Genomic DNA, 15,127 nt, shown 5'->3' with positions numbered 1-15,127 from the left:
AGCAGTAAATCTCAACACTGGGCTTGAAATATTTAGTAAACCATGCTATAAACAGATATGCTGTCATTCAAGCTTTGTTATTCCATTTATAGAGCACAGACAGGGTAAATTTAGCATAATTCTTGAGGGCCTTAGGATTTCCAGAATGGTAAATTAGCACTGGTTTCATCTTAAGGTCACCAGCTGCATTAGCCCCTAACAAGAGTGTCAGCCTGTCCTTTGAAGCTTTGAAACTAGGCATTAATCTTGTCTCTTTTGCTATGAAAATCTTAGATGGCATCTTCCAAAATAAGATTCTTTCAACAACATTGAAAATGTTATTTAGTGTAGCCACCTTTATCAGATATCTTTTTATTTATTTTTTATTATACTTTAAGTTCTGGGATACATGTGCAGAATGTGCAGGTTTGTTACATAGGTATACACGTGCCATGGTGGTTTGCTGCACCCATCAACCCATCATCTATATTAGGTATTTCTCCTAATGCTATCCCTCCCCTAGCCCCCCACCCCCTGACAGGCCCCAGTATGTGATGTTCCCCTCCCTGTGTCCATGTGTTCTCATTGTTCAACTCCCCACTGCCAATATTAGACAGATCAATGAGACAGAAAATTAACAAGGAGATTCAGGACTTGAACTCAGCTCTGGACCAAGCACACCTAACAGACACCTATCAAATATCTTAGTTTGATCTTTCGGATAACTTACTGCAGTTTCTCCATCAGCACTTGCTGCTTCACATTGCACTTTGCATTATGGAAATGGCCTCTTCCCTTAAACCTCGTGAAGCAGGTTTATGAATCCTCTGCTAGCTTCAAACTTTTCTTCCTGCAGCTTTCTTACTTTTCTCAGCCTTCATGGAAATGAAGAGAGTTAGAGCCTTGCTCTGGATTAGGCTTTGGGTTAAGGGAATGTTGTGGCTGGTTTGATCTTCGATTTAGACCATTAAAACTTTCTCCATATCAGCGATTAAGGTGGTTTCTTTTTCTTATGTGTTAAATGGATAGCAATGTTAATTTTCTTCAAAAACTATTTCTTTGCATTCACAGTATCGCTAATTGTTTGGTACAAGAGGATTATCTTCTGGGCTATCTTGGGTTTTGACATGCCTTCCTCACTAAATTTAATCATTTCTAGCTTTTGATTTTAAGTGCGAGATATGTGGATCTTCCTTTCTCTTGAACACTTAGAGGTCATTGTGTAGTTATTAATTGGCCTAATTTCAATATTGCCGTGTTTCAGGGAATGGAGAGGCCTGAAAAGAGGCAGAGAGAGGGAAATGGCCTGTCAGCAGAGCAGTCAGAATGCACACAACGTTTATTAATTAAGTTAGCCGTCTTATATGGGCATAGTTTGTAGCATCCTAAAACAATTACAATAATAATATAAAAGATCACATTTCACAGATTACTATAACAGACATAATAATAATAGTAAAATTTAACATATTTCAGGAATTACCAAAATGTGACACAGAGAAATTAACTGAGCACGTGCTGCCGGAAAAAGGACAGCAATAGACTTGCTGGATGGAGGGTTGCAACCAACCTTCAATTTGTAAAACCAAACCAAACCAAACCAAACAAAAAAACAACACACAATAAAGAGAAGTTCAATAAAACAAGGTGTATGTATAATGTACAGTTAATTGCAATTTCAGTGAGGCAGAGTTTAGGACTTTCTTTTAAATTAATAGTACTATCAGTTTCATCTTTTATTTAATTCTCTGGGAGAAAATTATCTATGAGCCATAAAAGTTACTGAGTGGTCCTCATGATTTTAAGAGGTAAACTAGGACAGAAAAAGAATTAGCTATAGTCAATTAGCTAATTACAAAGTCATAGTTACTGTTCTAATACACTCCATATTACTAGTACTTCCAAGATTTTTTGACCACTTAACCAAATGTCAAGTACTATGTTCAAGGCTTTCCATGTAATGCTCATGTACTCCTTAAGAAAACTTATGATAAAGATATTAACATTATTTCCATTTTTATAGATAAAGAACCTAAGATTTAGAAATATTACTTTTCTCTAGATCACACAATTGATACCTGATTGAGCCTAGGTTCAAACTGATGTACTTTTGGCCCCAAAGTCCATGTAATAAGTTTCCAGCTTAATTAGCTATAGTCAGTTACATGGGTGGGGGGAGTATACTCTTTTCTCATCAAAATACTTGCAAATTAGGTACAAAAGTTTATCTAGAGTCAACTGCTCTTTATATAAGAAAGAAAGTGATCTGAGACAATACGCAAGTTTCTGCTCATTTGTATAGATACTTGGAAATGGGGGGAAGGATAAACCAGCACCTAATGTGATAGGTTACCTAACAGTAGCGGGTGGGAAAGAATGGAGGAATCATAACCAGGTAGAAGGGAGGAGGAGGGGATAACACTTATTTAAAGAAACCTTTGTGTTTAGCTTTGGTAAAGTTTTACATGCTTGCCAAATAAGTAAATAATTAAAATCAACCAGTATCTTGCAGGAATTCTAAGTTGAATTCAAACTCTAACAAATAACCTTGACCTCACTATGCTTGAGTAACTCAGATAAAATAATCACACTGAAGGAAGTGTGAAAAAAAAAAAATTGACCTAAACGACTTTAGAAATCCATGGCTTTGATTACATCTTGTAAAAACAACAATACAAAGTGCAATACACTGATATGGCATTCTAGTTAACAATTTTGGTTTTTATAAAGGTTTGGCTATTAATTCTCAAATAATTTTTATATATAATATTAAAAATTATATATAATATATATTAAAAATTATATATATAAAATATATAATTAAAATTATATAAAATACATAATAAAAATTATATATAATATGTAATTAAAATTATATATAATTATATAAAATTATGTATATATAATTTTAATCCTAATAAGGATTAAGAAAATAAGTAAATATATAGTAATGACAGCCAGACACTATGGTCTAAATGTTTGTATCTCCCCAAAATTCATATGTTGAACTTCCAACCCTGAAGGAGAAGGTATTAAGAGATGGGACCTTTTGGGAGGTGATTAGGCCCCTCCCTCATGAATGGAACTAGTATCCTTATATTAATACAAGAGGCCCCAGAGGGCTGCCTTGTCTCTTCTACCATGTAAGGACATAGTGAAAAGCCACCGTCTATGAGAAAGTGGGCCCTCACCAGACACCAAATCTGCCAGCACCTTGACCTTGGATTTTTCAGTCTCTAGAACAGGGAAATATGTTGTTTACAAGCTACCCAGTTTATGATATTTTACTGTAGTTATGGACTGAGACTCAGATTTCTGAGTGTCGGAAAAAGAAGCTACATGTGAGAAAATGGGCAAGGCTATATCTATGTGTATGTAACTAAGCTCACATTTCCTTATCTCTGCCTAAAGAGAGGACCAAAAGCAAGGACATCCCTAGTAGCAATGAACACATTTAGTGCCCAGATCTTGGTTTCTAAATGCCATTCTTCAATAAAAGGAAGTAAGGCTCCTTGGAGAAGTGATTGGTTACAGGACTGAGGCAGGAGAAATACAAGGTGATCCTGGAATATCTTATAGCAACACATAAAGGAAGCATGCTGAATGAACAACGAACACAGGCACCCACTGAAGGAGCTCTTAATTGCCAAGTCTGTCACAAGTTGAGCATTAAAATAAATAATGAATCTAATAAAGTATAACCCAGAGGGTAAAATAAATATCCACAGAACTATACTGATATAAATAAATAAATGGAAAGAAGAAACAGTTCACTTTTACAGAATTGCAATTAGAATTTTAATGTAGAAGGGATAATGGGAGTGGAAAATTATCACTAAGCAAACACTACATTAATAATACTTGTAAACAGATTTGCTGATCAATGCTAAAAGTAGTAGACTTTTACACAAACTTTTTTGTAATCGTAAAGAATCTTCTCACAAGGCCCTCATTTGTTTCACAGGGAAAATAGTAACCTATAAAGTGGAGATACTTACCAGCCATCACCTTAACAAAGTGATTACAATTAACGTTACCAATACTAAGACATATAATACCATGTGTTCCCTACTGTGATGCACTGAGAGTGGCACCACATCACTTCTGTGGGATTCTTGCCGAAAATGCAAAACTTCCATCTAATCCTGAGAATCAGACAAACTGAAATTGACAAACACTGTACAAAATAGCTGACCAGTATTCTTCAAAAGTGTCCAGTACTTGAGACAGAAATAACGTAGGGAACTGTCAGAAAATGGAGAAAAAGGACACCTAACATTTGCATATAATATGAGATCTTGCATTGGATACAAGATTGCCAACTGAATATTATTTGCAAAATTCGTGACACTAGAATAAAAAGCCTATAGATTATTTAAGCTATTAATCAATATCAACGTTAATTTTCTGGTTTCCATAATTTTACTATGGTTTTGTTTGATGTTAACATCAGGGGAGGCTGGATAAAGAAAATATGAGAATTCTGGGTCTAATTTTTGCCATTTTTCTGTAAGTCTAGTGTTTTGAAAATAAAGTTTAAAAAATATAAAAACATTTGAAAATGATTCTGAAAGGGCATAATGAGAAAGTACAATCTGTATGAAATATATTCATCCCCAGAAAGAGAGAAGACAATTTAGAACACACATTCTACTGAGCACTATATTAGTCTCCTTGGGCTACCATAACAGAATACCATAAACTAAGTGGCCTAAACAAGAGAATTATTATTATTTTTGCTGTTGTTGAGGCAGGGTTTCACTATGTTGATTGCATTGGTCTCAAACTCCTGATCTCAAATGATTCTCCTTCGTTGGTTTTCCAAAGCTCTGGGATTACAGATGTGAGCAACAACGCCTGGCCATAAATGCCAGACTTTTATTTTCTCATAGTTTTGGAGGCTTAAGGTCCACGGTCAAGGGGCCAGAAGGAGTGGTTTCTGATGAGACCTCTCTTCCTGGCTTGCAGATGCCCACCTTCTCCCTGTATTCTCACATGGCCTTTCCTCTGCATGCATGGAGAGACAGAGAGATCTCGTGTCTCTTTCTCTTCTTCTGGCATCAGTACTATCAGATTAGTACCCCAACCATATGACATCATATAATCTTAATTATCTTCCAAAAGTCCCTATCTTCCAACAGGGTTACAAGGGGGAGTAGTGTTTAGGGCTTCAACATATGCATTTTTGGAGGACAAAATTCAGCTCGTAACGAGTACCAACTGGATTCATTATCTTCACCTGCAAAATGAGACAGTATGTATAATGGTCGAGATTTTCTATACAGAAAAGGAGACAGCAAGGAGGAATAAAAGAAAACAGAAAAGGCAGAGGCTAATTGTGTGTAAGATAATATGGGAGAAGAGTGCATGTCCTCTGGATAAAGACCTGTGGAGTAAGCTTGGTGAGACAGTACCCGCAATTTGATTTTCATATAAATCACAGAATTAGTGGCATCAGAGGCTACATGGTGTGTGTGTATGTGTGTGCATGTGTGTAAGGCATAAAAACACATTGATTTTTTAATCAGACTACTCAGATTTTCACAATACTTCTGGAAACAAGTAAAAAAATTAGCAGCAGAAGTAGCTGGATTAACTTATACTAGCCAAATCTCAGTTAAGTCAACTTGACATAAAACTCCATGAAACAGACAAGAATGACATTTAAATGCATAGAAGTGACAGAACTACCTTCTCCCTCCCCTCTAAATAATAATGTACAGCCCCATTCTCTAGCCAATTCCACTTCTTAAGTACCTTGTTTGACATTTCTTTGCAATGAATGGAACCCCTACCAGCATCATTAGCTTTGCAGGATTTTCTCCTGGGAATGGGCAAAGCAGCTGCCAATTCTAACAGGCCAGATAGAGGGAATAAATAAAGAAACAAAAAGTGGGACAAAATAAAGTAAATCCCTGTAGTAATTGGAGATGTTTTACTAGCAAAAGTAAACGGAGAAACAAATATTATGGCTCTTGGATACGATAGTGAAAGTAACCCAGACCCTTGTATGTGCATGATTGCCATCCAAACCAACCAAATCGAGACCACAGTAGGTCGAAGGCAGAAGAAAAGGATATAAATATTGCCAACTTCTGTGGCATATGGATTCTTAGTAAAGGAGATATGCATGTTGATACGTAGAGTTTTAAATGTATGTTTGCTCAGCTCATCCTCACCTGGAAAAGGCTTATTCGGCTGTAAATATTCCAGGGCTTTTGCTCATTATGGTTGCTCTTGTAGCCGCCTTTCAAGCCCTGTTTATGACTGCCCACATCTCCACCAGAAGGCAGGCCAGAGGGACCTTTCCATGAATCCAGTCTGTAGAATTTATTTACTTATTTATTATTTAGAGGCAGGTTCTTCCTCTGTCGCCCAGGCTGGAGGGCAGTGGCGCAGTCACAACTCACCTCAGCCTTGAATTCCTGGGCTCACCCTCCTGGGTAGCTGGAACTAAGGGCATGCCCCATGATGCCTGGCTATTTTTTTAAAATTATTTTTTGTAGAGATGGGGTCTCACTAGGTGGCCCAGGCTGGTCTTGACACCCTGGCCTCAATCTGTCCTCCAGCCTCGTCCTCCCAAAGTGCTGGGATGACAGACTTGAGCCACTGAGACTGTTGAGACCATAGGATTTATATTTGCTTGTTCCTTCTGGTCAAGAAAAATCAATGGCTGCCTATAATACTTTGGACTGAGGCAAATACCTGAAGTCATTCACAGTTGAAGCCATGGAGCACATAGGACTGGGAGATTCCACCATGCTGTCTCTGAATCATCAGCAAGGGTTTCAGAGCTCCAGAGTATCCCATCAGTGGGAGGATTCATTGACATGGGCTTCCCACAGTAATTGCTGTAAATCTCAGTAGATGTTTGCAATCTGCCTTATGGGCTGTGGTATTCAGTGTGTATCTGGTTTGGACTGGTTTAAGGGTCATCGGGCTAGTAGCTTGTATAGAAAATGGAAACATATAGTTAAGGGAGCCCTAACTTGAAAAAGAAACAACAACCAAAAACTTATCAAATGATGATGGCAATTGCCACAGAACGCTTGATTAATACGGAGATGAAAATTTGGCCAGCACCATTATGATTTCATGCACCTCTCATAATGTGTGCAGCAATGTAATAATAGTATTTCTTTGTGCAGTGAAATCTTGTTAAATTGATATAGTTTTATTCAAAACAGCATGAATTTGAGGTAGCTATTTCTCCCTAGTTGACTTAAATGTCTTATTGCTCTTAAATAAAATATCAGATAATATATACTTAAGGTCCTTTCTTTTCCATAGCTCCCTTAATATAGAATTAACAAGGTGTTACTCAATAATTTAGAGTTTTCTGGTAAAGTGCCCATAAAGCTTTCACAAAAATAATGGTGACTACGTCCATACTTCTCATCTGACATGTGGTAAAACTCAAATTCTGGAAGTATGAGTAATCTTTTCAGGCAGCGGAGCCAGTCTTCTGTATTGTGGATTTAACCACTTGAGATAGAGCTGGACCTAGACTTGGCCACTGCCAATTTGGGCCTGAGTGCAGATCATTGCAGAAGGACAGCAGTGCAACCAGAAGTGAACATTGAAAGCATATGATGTCAAGTACAACTAGTTTGGAAAAACTTATTGCCTCAGAGGGGAACAGCCTGAGATGTCCTGAAAGTGAGAAAGGAAGGCAGCTGCAGAGAACTCAGTCTGGAGCTGCAGAGAGAGAGGTAGCGCAGTGGAAAGTTAAACATCTGTGATTCTGGAGTTAGGGCTGCAGTCACTTTTGTTGTCTGCCACTTTCAAACTGTGGGACTTTATCAGGGTGTTTCTGAGTGCTGCTTCCTTTCTTTGTAAGATGGAATGCTAATCTAAAATTTATGCCAGGAAGCTGAAGTGAGTGTAAGAGAAAAACAAATCCAAAGATAGTTGTGAGGGAATGGGTATGTTAATTAACTTGATTTAGTTTTTCTGCAATGTACACATATATCAAAAATTATGTTGCATACCATAAATCTACACAATTTTTATGTCAATTAAAAAAACAAAGAATGGGGACACTAGTACTTTATCTCATAAGATTTTTGTGAAGATTAGGTGAGCAAAATTATGTCAAAGTGCTCTATAAACTCTAAGGCAGGGATGTCCAATCTTTTGGCTTTCCTGGGCCACGTTGAAAGAATTGTCTTGGGCCACACATAAAATACATTAACACTAGGCTGGGTGTGGTGGCTCATGCCTGTAATCCCAGCACTTTGGGAGGCCAAGGTGGGCAGATCACGAGGTCAGGAGTTCGAGACCAGCCTGGCCAATATGGTGAAACCCTGTCTCTACTAAAAATACAAAAATTAGCCAGGCATGGTGGTGTGCACCTGTAGTCTTAGCTACTCTGGAGGCTGAGACAGGAGAATAGCTTGAACCCAGGAGGTGGATGTTGCAGTGAGCTGAGATTGCGCCACTGCACTCCACTCCAGCCTGGGTGACAGAGGGAGACTCTGAAAAAAAAAAATTAACACTAACTATAGCTGATGAGCTTTAAAAAAATTGCAAACAGTCTCATAATGTTTTAAGAAAGTTTACAAATTTGTTTTGGTCCACATTTAGAGCCATCCTAGGTCGCTTGGGACCTGTGGGGAAGCTTGCTCTAAGGCATTATACGAACATTACTCATTGTTTTATGCATGCCATATAAAATGGAAAGAAAAAGTACATCTTTTTCAAACTGTGAAAGAAATAAAAGTTGTAGCAATTAAAAAATTATATGTGTTATACTAAATTTGGTCTAAGGATATCTCAGTACCTACATAATGAACTACAACTTAACTTAGTAGGTAAACAGACTGAAAATTCTTTTTTTTTCTTTTTTCTTTTTTTTGGGGAGGTGGGGGGTGGAGTCTCACTCTGTCACCCAGGCTGGAGTGCAGTGGTACGAACTCGGCTCACTGCAACCTCTGCCTCCTGGGTTCAAGTGATTCTTGTGTCTCAGCCTCCCTAGTAGCTGGGATTACAGGTTCCCGCCACCACGCCTGGCTAATTTTTGTATTTTTAGTAGAGATGGGGTTTTACCATGTTGGTCAGGCAGGTCTCAAACTCCTGACCTCAGGTGATCTGCCTTCCTTGGCCTCCCAAAGTGCTGGGATTAGGGGCGTGTGCCACTGTGCCTGGCCCTAAAAATGTATTTTGTAACACATAGCTTGGTGTCAGTCAATCACAGTAACTGAGTTTCAGCCAATCACAGACTGGGAACTGATCAGAGCATGTCCAAATAAGGCAATCACTGAATTGTAACCAGTCATGCTTTCTCTGTACCTCACTACCATTTTTTGTCTATAAAATCACTGCCAGCCCACTTTGTCACCTGGAGTTCTCTGAACCTCTGAAACAGAGTTCTGAGGGCTGCCCAATTTGTGACTCTTTTGCTCAAATAAGCTGTTAAATTTAATTTGTTGAAACTTTTGCTTTTAATATGTATGTTGAAAGAAAATTAAATGTTGTAATTAATCTTACTACCCAAAATGTTAAAAGATGATGTTGAAAAAATTTCCTCTGGGTGTTTCTATGTATGTCTGCATTTCAGATAAGATCATATAGTATATTCTAGACAGTATTAAAACAACTTTTTTTTCCATTTCACTTAGCATTTTCCCATATTCTTGAATATCAAATTTCTAAATGAGGGAAAAGGAAGTATTATTGATTTACTCCCAATAAAATGAATCACTGGCAACTTTTATAAGAAAAATATTTTTAAAATCATTTGTTGGCAAGTACATACTCCTAGCTGCTGGGATTTTTGTTACATCAGCCAAGAACTGTGAATAAAGTGTTGAAAAAATATATTCAAAGCAAAAGCCAATATGGTAATTTAAAAAATGTGTAGGGAGAAATAAAACAAAACTTTTTACTACATAGTAAAGATTATAGAAAAAAAGGATTTGATATGTCTTATCAGTCATTGAGGTTTAGAATATTTGCTTTTTGTAAACAATAAAATAAATATAAAGAAAGTCTTATTAAAAAAGCGCCACACGCAGTGGCTCACACTTGTAATCCTAGCACTTTGGGAGGCAGAGTGGGCAGATCACTTGAGGTCAGGAGTGTGAGACCAGCCTGGCCAACCCCATATCTACTAAAAATACAAAAAAATTAGCTGGGCGTGGTGGCGGGTGCCTGTAATCCCAGCTACTTGGGAGGCTGAGGCAGGAGAATCGCTTGAACCTGGAAGGCAGAGGTTGCAGTGAACCAAGATTGTGCTACTGCACTTCAGCCTGGATGACGGAATGAGACCCTGTCTCAAAAAAAAAGAAAAAGAAAAAGAAAAAAGAAAATCCTATAACTCAATGAGTAGTTGAAGACTGTTGATACTAAACCTTTAGCAGCACTTTAGAGACTAGCATTGCTATCAGCTGCATCGCCAGCCTGTGGTAGAATAACTGTAGATTATCTCTTGAAGTATATATCTAGCACGAGGCTGGACAAAATACAATCCAAACCCTTGTTATAAGAAAGAATTTCCTTATAAATGAGTGTTTGACCTAACCTGGAATGTCTTCATCACTTTTGGGCTGCAAAATTACTGTCCTTTATACTCCTCAGGTCATTGGTACTAGAGTGCATTCTACGCCCCAAGTGTGCCCATGTTTCTTGGCCAACAGGATGCACACATATTAATTATGCTCTGGTTATCCGTTAGTATAGAATAAGCAGTTCCAAAGCTTAGTGGGTTGATAGAGCAACAGCCATTTATTTTTCTTGCCAATTTGAAATTTGTGTAGCGTGTGTGTTGCAGCCTCATCTCTGAGACCTCAAGTTGATTGACCACGGCTGGAGGCCAGAGGAACTGATTACTGGACAGGCATGTCTCTCTCTTTCTCTCTTCTTTCTCTCTCTTTCTCTCTCTCTGTGTGTAACTGTTGTGTCTTTCCATGTGGTTTCTTTAGCATGGTGGCTAAGGGTTAGACTTCTTGCGTGGTAGCTCACAAGTCAAGAGAGAGTATTCCTACAGGCCTGGGCAGAAACTGCAAGGCTTCTTTAGGCCTAACTTCAGAGGGCTTGGAATTGCCTTTTTTTGGTTGGGCAAGTCACCAAGGCAGCCCACATTCAAAGGGAGAGTAGTAAGTCTGGTCTCTCTCTATGAGACTGCTGAAAAAGTAGATGAGGCCATCTTTTGTCTACCACAAATTCTCATATTTAAAAAAATGCTTTTCTTATCCCATGTTTTCACTCATAAGTGGGAGCTAAACAATTGGTGCTCATACACATGAAGATGGAGATAATCGACACTGGGGGTTCCAAAAAGTAGGAGGGTTGAGAAATTGACTATTGAGTACAATGTTCAATATTTGGGTGATGGGAATCCAATCTACATCATGATACAATATACCCATGTAACATACAAGCTTAGGTACAATGTTCAGTACTTGGGTGATTGGAATCCAATCTAAGCCATGATGTAATATAACAATGTACAATGTACAAGTACATGTACTCCCTGAGTCTAAAGTAAAAATAATGTAATAAATTCAATCAACCAATCAATCAACAAAATGCTTTCCTTTAAAGGAGCTGTTTGAAAGAATGACTGGAGAGGATTGTGAGACTGAATGTGCAGATTCATTCTAATTTCCTGACTAATTTAATTTTTTACAAAAAGAAACACAAAATATGGGGTACGGTAGCATTTTTTTCCAGTTTGCCTTCTGAATGGTTTCATTTTAATAGAGCTAACTCTCAGGACCTACAAATACCGGTATGTGAGCCCCACTGCTTCACAAATTCAAAGAATCTCTCCCCTATTATATAGTATTTTTAGTTTAAAAAAAGCAAGCTAACATAATTTATACAAATGTTAGAATAACTAGATGTTTTAGTTGTTAAGAGATCAAAGTCTTTATTTTACTTTTTCCTCTCTAGTAGGCCATAACTAGTAGTGTGCTGCAGGCTGAAACCAAGAGAAAAAGAATTGTTATTGATTTAATATTATCAGGTGAAATTTGCACAGGAAATTATTTGACATTTGTTTAAATTACCATTGAATATCAGTGATATTGTGGCAGGTGATGAGTAAAAGAAACTGAATGAAAAGATGACAAATTTAATGAAATCCAGAAATTGAGAAGTGTGTTGCTCATAGTCTACAGAACAAGCAATGGAAAAATAAAAAATTAGGAGAGCTATGAATGAGTCTCAGTAATTGCCTCACGGTTTAGAGAAGCAATACTTAAACTGAAAGAAAACAGACATGATTTACCATTTTATATGATGGGATTTCACCATTTTGAGATATAGCTTCCCTCTACTCCCTCAACACCCCCAGCCTGGCTTAGAGGGGTAGGAGTATTGAAGAGACTTGTTTTATTATAATTAGGATTAGATCATAAAACAGGAAAATACCCTCATTTACTATTTTGGACAGCCACAATAGTTCCCTTTATTCTTGTCTTTCTGAAGACTGTCTACAACCCATATTGGCCAAAGAGCTCTAGATCCTCTGCAAATGATACCTTCCTAGTCTGCCCTTTTCTGATACCTGATATAATTCAGAGCACTTTTACTCCTTTGCTTCTCAGAAGGTAATTATTTAAAGCTTTGGAAGTGTAGTAACAAAACAGGGCTGTGAAATTCTACCTGTAGAAGAGCTACAACTTATGTGGCACTCACTAGAATGTTTGCACTTTTCTAAGCACTTTTAATAATACCTTTTATCCTTACAATAATCTTATGAAGTATTAATTATGCCCATGTTACAAATGGTAAGGTGGAAACACTGGATGATTAAGTTAATTACTCCAGACATTATTCAAATAGCAAGTGGCAAAGATGTGATTTAAACCTAGGGAGTCTGAATTCTGAGTCCTGAGTTGTTACGCTGCCTCTTAAAAGGCTCTGGAGCACATTGCTACAGAAAATTCTCAGTGCCCACGAAGAAGAAATTCTATTTACCCAAGTTCAAATTTAATAATAAAAATGGTGGCTTTTTAGAGCTTTTTCAAATCTCAAGCAATCTCCATCTTGAGCTTTGTCCATTGTAGTGAGATGGAGCACCCTGGGAGGGTGGGGAATCTAGAGCTTTCTTTAGCATTTGCTGTTGGAGATGTGCTGAGAGACAGTCTGAGTTGGAACAGCTGTTCCAGCAAGAGGAATATGGTTTCTGGATAGTTTGTGTGCTGACTCTGAGCAGATGTGGGTGCATGACATGATCAGCATTACAGAAGTGTGTTTGTAAGGTCCTGGGCATGGCAACTCAGAAACTGGTGACAGATAAATGGAGACCACAGGGGACAAGCAGTTGTTATTGGAGAAGTCAGTTGCTGAGGATGCAAGGCATAGCTCAGTTATGGAAACTGGTGATCAGGAATAGAACTGTTATAGAGACAAGGAAATCTTGTTTTGTGTCTTAAAGAATGTCAGACTAGAACCTCCTAAATCCTTCTTTTTAAAAGGACAGAATAAGCCAGGCGCAGTGGCTTACGCCTGTAATCTCAGCACTTTGGGAGGCCAAGGTGGGCAGATCGCTTTCGCTCAGGAGTTCAAGACCAGCCTAGGCAACATAGTGAAACCCTCTCTCTACCAAAAATAGAAAAATTAGCTGGGTGTGGTGGCATGCACCTGTGGTCTCAGCTATTCAGGAGGCTGAGGTAGGAGGACTGCTTGGGCTCGGGAGCTGGAAGTTGCAGTGAGCCCAAATTATGCTACTGCACTCCAGCCTGGGTGACAGAGTAAGACCCCATCTCAAAAATAAATAAATAAACAAATATAAAAAAATAAATAAAGGACAGAAAAGAAACACATGTCAGTTCATCAGGAACAAAGGGTGTGATGGGGAAAATGTGAAAGAAAAAACAATGGAGTCAGTTTATTGAGATAAAGTATTTAAAAGAAAGAACAGAATAAAGTAAAATATATTATTAATTTGTAATATGTACACATTGTTGAAAATATAGAACACAGAATATAAGAAAGTGGGGGATAATAGCTGACTTTAATATTCTTATTAATAAATTGTCACCGCTTAACATTAGATATATTTTTTCTAGTAATTTTTAAGTATGTATCTGTGTATATGTTATATAAGAAACTATTTTATATCCAGAATTGTATCTGCTGAACGTTATATTGTAAATATTATTCCATTAATCATTATAGTGTGAAAAATATTATTTGATAACGTGTTTTAATGGTTGCATAATATTCCACCCCATGAGTGTATTTAATTAATTTCATCATTTCAACATTTAAATGATCTTTCAGCTTATTACTATTATCAAGAGCACAGAAATGAATATTCTTATATGTAAATAGCTATGCACATCTTTGGGTTTTTTAAGCACCAATTTCATATATAAACTAGTCAGGTGAATTACTTTAGCTTCTTAAAGATTTTTACCATATTTTGCCAAATTGTTTTCTATTTCCCCTCCCACCACATACTTGAAATATTACCTTTTATAATTTATTCAATTACTGCCATTTTTATGGCTGAGATTGGAATTGTGTCATTCTTTTATTCAATAAAGAGAATATTCAATACATGGAATGGTTATTATATAAACATTTTGTGCCCAGATTTGAACTAGATTCCATGGACTCTGATAGTGTCTTATATTTACTTTATTTTGCATTTTAATAACTAAGCAACCAGCAATGTTAATAGATTTTCATATGTATATCGATATATTTTTATTTCTTCTTTTATAAACTTTACATTTATGTTTTTTGATCATTTGCTTTGAGATATTAGTCTTTTTTAAAATTGATTTTTAAGGCCAAACCAAATGCTGATTTGGTCCAGATTCAAGTATAAGAATATTCTGAGAGTTTTAAATATTACACAAGTGTTGGTTCTGGTTGGCTCTGATTTGAACTGATTCACTAATTGTTTTAATGTATTCATCCACTTAGCCACTATTCATCAGGCTTCTATTACATGTTCAAACTCAAACATTCTCATAGACACTGGGAGATACAACAATAAGCTGCTGTTTCTACTGTCAAGTTGAACACAGACCTGTAACAGAGAAAAATAATGAGACAAGCAATTGTAGACAGGATCATTTTGCCATTAAACAGATGTAGATTTTTTTTCTATTTGGCTTTCATTCACTTGCCTTTCCCAGTAAAGAATGCTTTTTTTTTTTTTTTCTGTGGCAGGCAGTGCTGGCCTCTC

Source organism: Pan paniscus, chromosome 7 (assembly GCF_029289425.2).
Source record: "Pan paniscus chromosome 7, NHGRI_mPanPan1-v2.0_pri, whole genome shotgun sequence".
NCBI classification, from domain to species: Eukaryota; Metazoa; Chordata; class Mammalia; order Primates; family Hominidae; genus Pan; species Pan paniscus.
Note: the sequence above shows the minus strand (reverse complement) of the source record.